Raw genomic sequence first — 6,885 nt, forward strand, 5'->3', positions numbered from 1 at the left:
TTCATTTTTTGCAGGATGACATGTTCTTAGGGCATTAAGAATCTGTCTTAAATTCATTTAAACATTTTCACTCATTGTGCGAAACAACATTTCTGTAAATGAAGTAGGAATACACAAAGGCTTTATGTTTATTGTAAATCCTGTGCTGTTTACTTTTATTTTCTTTGCTTTTATTGCATGAATTAACTGAGATAACCATGTTCATAATATGTATTTTTGAGCATCAGTATCATTTCATATTTAAATCCGCATGCATTAAGTAAATTATTACTTTTTTCCCTTTAGGTTGGAACATTGTGAACTACTAATTAAATATTTTGATATTTTGTGAAGAGAAATATGAGCACTGAAAGACTTGGTAGTACAGGATGCTCAAAGCCTGGGTTAAACATATTATAATATACAGTGAATTCCAACCCAGCTTGACCTACTGAGTGAGCCATCAACAGGAGACAAAATGAAAACAAAGAGAAACATGTGTTTGTAAGGACATGCACCCAGCGGTTTTTAAACAAACAGAAAAATACTACTAACTCTTTATATTCCATTACCCCTTTATGATAATATACTTCAGAGGACTTTTTCATGCTTGTATGTTTTTAAGGTAACATTAATTCTATTTCCTTCTTAAGCTTCAGCCATATGCCATTAATTCTCATTGAGGTTAGGTTTTAGCTAGCTCATATTAAAGTATTGATTTTAGATGTTATCCTATTATCTTGCCAGATGGCATGCCAGAGTGAAATCTCATCTTGGGAGCTCAGAAAACGAAATAACCTATTTTCCAGAAATAGAAAGTGGTTGCATGAGGATACTCTGTAGAGATGTTTAATTTCTAATGACAGGATACCATAGAAAGACAAAGATATATTTACCACATTGAAAATAAAGTGCTACAGACACAGTCCTGAGAAAGCTAAAGGATGGAGTTAGAATGACTTTAGAACAACTTTTCATATTATCAGGAGTTTCAAAGCATAAGTAGCTTTTGCTTTACCGTGAAGAGTAAGGTCAATTGATGTGCAAGATTAGAGTGATCTTTGATGCATTACCTTTTTCTGTGATATAGGTAGTTTCAAAACTTTCCCACAAGTATAGAAAAAAAATCAAGATACAAATATGACCTAAGCAAAATTTAATTGAATGTCAGAAACTGGTAATGAATTTTCCCTTACTGTAAGAAAAAAGTTGATCGTTGAGATGAAAGTTAAACGAACACAGCTATAAGCAGAACAGTATTCAAAAAGGAAACATACCTTAGGTGTTTGCAATCACTGTGTCTGAAAACATATATTTGGGATATTTTATTAATTGTGTGACTCACTATAGGGGGAGAAACAGGAATACACCCTCAAAAATAACTACACTCTGATAGATTGTTGTTACCGCAGAAATGCCTAGCAAGTGCCAGAAACTATCAGCTCTAGTTAATTAACACCTTCATTCCTCACTGAGATTAAGTAATTTTCACAAAATAATACTCCCCCTATGAATTCTTGAATAATATTAAGATTTAATGTTTGCACATAGGTCTCAGTGCTTTTGTGCTACCAATCTGTTGCAGAAATAAATATAACATAAGCAGCTTCTAAGAGACAGAAAGATGGAACTACAGCGAAACTCTAGGGAATAGTTATTTCAAAAGTGAACATGCAGGGGAAAGGTGGTAGTTGCAACAGTTTTTCATTGTTAATATGCTAAAGTGAAAACTGCATCTGAAAAAGTAGACAACAGAAGTATATTCCTTTAACTTTGTGACATTCATTGCTGGCACTGAAAACTATGGATTCTGAAAAATATACAAATTATTAATATATATATGTATATAAATTAGAAGTGATGAACAATAAGAACTTTACATGGGTATGCTTCAATTTTATAACACTCTAAATTTTAATACTGTTAAAAACTGTAATGTCGAAATGCTTTCTGAATTGAAGTTGCAATAATCACATTTCTGAGCTTCCTACAGCCGGGTATCTATACTGACTGCTTTCCTTATGGTTGAGACAAAATTCTTAACAAAGGAAAGAAAAGATGTATTTATTTGAGCGTATGCTTGAGAGGACATAACTCACTGTTGAGTGGAAGGCATTATGGTTTTAGCTGTGGCAGTAGTAATAAAAGGCAGTGGTCTCATGCATACAGGAACAGTAATTAAAGAGAGACGAATGCTGAGTTCAGATTATTCTTTTATATACTGTGCTGAACCTTAGACCATGGAACTGGGATAATCACTTTCAGGCAGGTCTTCCTTTTACAGTTAAACCTCTCTGGAAACACAAAAACATCCAAGAATAGAGACTTCTCTCCTAATTGATTCTAAGTCCAATCACATAGTCAATGAAAATTAGCTACTATACTATCTTTCATAATGCATTTTCTTCCTCATAAATAATGTGCTATGCATTTTTAATTTGAATTATCTTTTTACTTAAGAGTTTCATTCATGTGAGATTCCCCTCTGCATGCTGTGAATACCATTGGTTAATAAAGAAACTGCTTTGAACCTATAGCAGAACATGGCAGAACAGAGCTAGATGGAGAAAACTTTTCTGGGAGGAAGAAGGCAGAGTCAAGTAAAGCCATGGAGCCACAGCCAGAGACTGACATGCTGAAACTCTAATAGTAAGCCACGGCCACATGGCAGTACACAAATTAATGGAGCTGAGCAGCTAGGAAAAAAAACAAGCGACCTTCCTACAGCATGTTATAAATGAACTAATTGCATTTCCATCATTGCCACCATTCCAACTCTCATTTCCCCTATCACCTTCTCAAATTCATGATATCTTATTTTATAACTAATATTGTTACACACACACACATGTACCAGAAAGACTCCATGTCTCTTGACATAATTTCCAGTAGAATACTATAACCAAATAGATTATGTTGGTCACAAAGGAACAGGACTTAAAGGTCTTCTCATACCTGTAAAAATTTGAGACACTGTGGAGGTTTGAATGGGAAGGGTTCCCATAGGCTCATATATTTAAATGGTTGTTTCCTGACTAGTGAAACTGTTTGGGAATGATTTGTTGGGGTGGCCCTATTAGAGTAGTAGTGATCTTGTTGGAGGGGTTGGACTATGAGGTTTCAAAAATTATACCAGGCACAGGCTCTGCCATGTTCTGCTTGCAAATCAGGTTTTAACCCTTAGCTAATGCAGAAGGGCCACACCTGCACGTAGGCACACTCCTCATCATGATGCTCATTAACTAACCCTTTGAAACTTTAGCAAGTTCCCCATGAAAGGTTTTCGAAGTTTTTTTTTCTTTTTTTATAATTCAGTTTTATACCAACTACAGTTTCTTCCTCCCCCTCCCTCTGTTTCCCCTCTCCCATCCCACTACCCATGCACTCCTCAGAAAATGTAAGGTCTCCCATGGGCAGTATACAGAAACTGGCACATTCAGGAGAGGCAGGACCAAGCCTCTCACCCCTGCATCAATGCTCAGCAGATCATCACACCATATGGAATGAGCTCCAAAAATCCAGTTCCAAAATCCATAGCTCCAGAGAAGCTAGGTAACAAAGAGTACCCTAAAAGAAAACCATGAATTGCCCTGGTCAGAAGAAATAGAAGAGATTTCCTGGGTAAATTTGGTAAAGGGGAGGGGATATGGAATGAGAACATGAGGGAATGGGGTTGTTGAGATGGGGAGAGAAAGAGAGGGAGAGCAATGGAAGAAATATTTTGATAGAGGGAGCCTCACAGTGTTAGGGAGAAACCTGGTGATAGGGAAATTCCCAGGGATCTACAAGGATGACCCCAGCTACCCCCCCCAAAAAAAAAGTGAAAAGGGTACCTGAACCATCCTTCTCTTATAATCAGATTGGTGACTAGCCTAGCTTTCAAAGCTCTCCTTCCCATTGTTTCTTCACTGTAATGGAACAGTAACTAAGACAAACGTTTTCTCAAGACCTAAAATGACTCTCACCTAACTCCTTCATATAAGATCATAGGAACTAGGCTGCCTTCTGTCACTTCAGACCTTCATGAGTATAGCCAATAGATTTACCCAATTCTGTTCAGGGCTTATAAATGCTAAACATTCAACCTTTCATGCTACAGCCATTCCATGAAGAAATGTTTACCCCCAACCCCTCACAGACCACGCACACTAAGTTGGAACATCTTGCTATCTCATCCTAGCCTAATATGAAGGTTATGTATTATACCATTCAACCACATTTATAGAGAAATCCAAAGTGTTACATGCAAAGCAATTTCTCATCCCTAAAATATGCCTACTATTCAAATCATTGGTTTTCCATCAAATGATTCAGTGGAAACATTTGCCTTTTATTTCATAGCTCTCTGTTCTGTAGAAAAATATCCTGAGATAAATTGTCAATTAAAGGTGAATAATATATTTAGGGTCAGACTTAAGGTGATAACAGGAAATGATCACTTATTCTTGCTGTTCTGGGTGGCAAGATGGTAAAATTTACAATGGCAGGCTGTTGTTGTGGAAGAACCTTCTCACATCATTGCTTTGTGAAAAGTAGCAGAGTAATGGCAGCTTCTAGCAGCTCATTCAAGAGCATTTCTCCAGCAATCAAATGTTTTTATACACTAGCCCTCACCTGCCCAATATACCAACACTGTCAGTGACCAAGTATTTGCATACTTGCATTTGACTCCCATGAAAACCACCACATAAGCATGACTCTTGGGAGAGTATATTTTCCTTTTTCTCAGATGCTGATGTTGGAAAGAAGAGCGTGCTTCAGGAGATTTGTGGTTTATTTAGAATAAAGCAGTCAGAAGGAATTTTATCCTTATAAAAAAGATTAGAGTGCTTCCTATGGGACTTTATTGCTCTTAAAAGAAATCTTTCTATTTAAGATAAGAACTGTCAAATATTCCAGAATCCAATACTAAAATAATATGTGAAGAAAACAGGTTTCAGAATTCACACAAGTTAGGGTTTACATTAAGCAAGAATGCAAGGGAAGAAAACAATAACATATTATCTGTATTTTCTCATGTGTGTGTGTGTGGTGTGTCTTTATTCCTGTTAATATATGGATGGATGCACAAGTATATGCACATATGGAGGCTGGAGGTAGATGAAAGGGATCTTCCCCAACTGATGCTCACCATATCCATCCAGGCAGAGCTTATAGACGTGGCTAGTTCGATTAGCTTTCTTGCAACTGGATCCACTGTCTCCTCTTTCCCAATGCAGGAATTGCAGACACCTGTAATGATATTTCATTTGTATTTTAATAAATAAAGCTTGCCTGAGGATCAGATGGTAAAAAAAATCTGACTACATCATTTATCTGGGGGTCTATGTCTTCATTATTTTTATTTTATTATTTTATTAAATGGTTGACTAGAGTTTGGTTAAGGAAAAAAATAATGTAGAGAAAGATTTGGGATACTTTATTATTAATGATATAGCTATAATATTAGGTCATCCAAGAAAGAACTGGTTAGAAAAAAGAATCAAGTATTCTAGGGAGACAACTGAGGGAATTTAGGTTATTTCCTTTTGTGCAGTTAAAGTAAAGGAGAAATCATTTTAAACATAAAGTGTAACACAAAAGGCACAGACTAGAGTATACAGCAAAGTGGACTCAGTAGGGATTGAAGGATTAAATCTAAAAACAAAGGGATTTTATTCATTCATTATCTTAACTTATTTGAAACATCTGTCCCTAAACTTCTTGAACGTGATATAGTAATACTGTGTAAATGTAGTAAATGACGTGCCTTATTCCATATGAAGCAGAGAGAACACAAACGTTCTACTTTTCAGCAACTCCTGTGTTTACAACTTATTCACCAAGCTAATTCTTCCTCATTAGAACCCACAGATTGCTCTTTCCCTGTTTAGAATCTCTGGTAGCTGATTAGATTGCATGGTTAAGTTTTGTCTTATAGATTAGTAACAGTTGTAAAGGAAAAAGATTTTTAATCAAACAAGCCTCATGTCATTACACATTTCAGAAATCTCCTCTACAGGATAAATTGGGGAGTAGATAAATGGGCAGCTGTACATTACCTGACATAAACTGTGTAACTTGAGGTATTTGAACTTACTTTAGTAGGGATTGATAGCACAGGATAAATACATACATTTTTTTATCCTAATGCCTGACACATTATAAACCAAGAAAATTTTTAGTAAGGAAATAGAAAGAATATAACAACAAAAGCAGAAGACATTCAATCCAAATTTTAAAAAAAACTAATCAGAATCCAGAGAAACATGAAAAAGGATGTTAATCAAGAATATTTACCTAGGATTATGCTGCTAATGCTTGAATGAACCAATTACAAAATGAAGTTACCCTGAGTTGAAAACTACTTTGGACATAATAAAGATGTGGATTACTGAAGTTTAATATAGTCTTCCGTAAATACTTTTAGAATACTTACAGTATCTACACTTGGCGCTGTGAATTTTTTTGCAATTTTGTAGGCTGCTGTTTTATCTTGTTGACTGTATCCTTTGCTTTATAGAAGCTTCTCAATTTCAGGAGGCCTCATTTATTAATTGTTGCTCTCAGTATTCGTGCTATGGGATTATATTTAGGAAGTGGTCTCCTGTGCCAGTATATTCTGTGTACTTCTCAATTTCTCTTTTATTAAGTTCATTGTGGTGGGAAACAAGAAATATGTCTAAACATAATAAAAGCAATATACAGAAAGCCAACAGGCAACATTAATCGAAATGGAGAAAAACCTGAAGCAATCCCAAATAAATCAGGAACAAGACAAGGTTGTCTACTTTCTCCATAACTATTCAATATAGTACTTGAAACTCTAGATAGAGCAATAAGACAACAAAAGGATATCAAGTGGATGCAAATCAGAAAAGAAGAAGTAAAACTATCAGTATTTGCTGATGGTATGATAGTATACAT

The sequence above is a fragment of the Microtus ochrogaster genome, chromosome 1, assembly GCF_000317375.1.
Source record: "Microtus ochrogaster isolate Prairie Vole_2 chromosome 1, MicOch1.0, whole genome shotgun sequence".
In the NCBI taxonomy this organism is placed as follows: Eukaryota; Metazoa; Chordata; class Mammalia; order Rodentia; family Cricetidae; genus Microtus; species Microtus ochrogaster.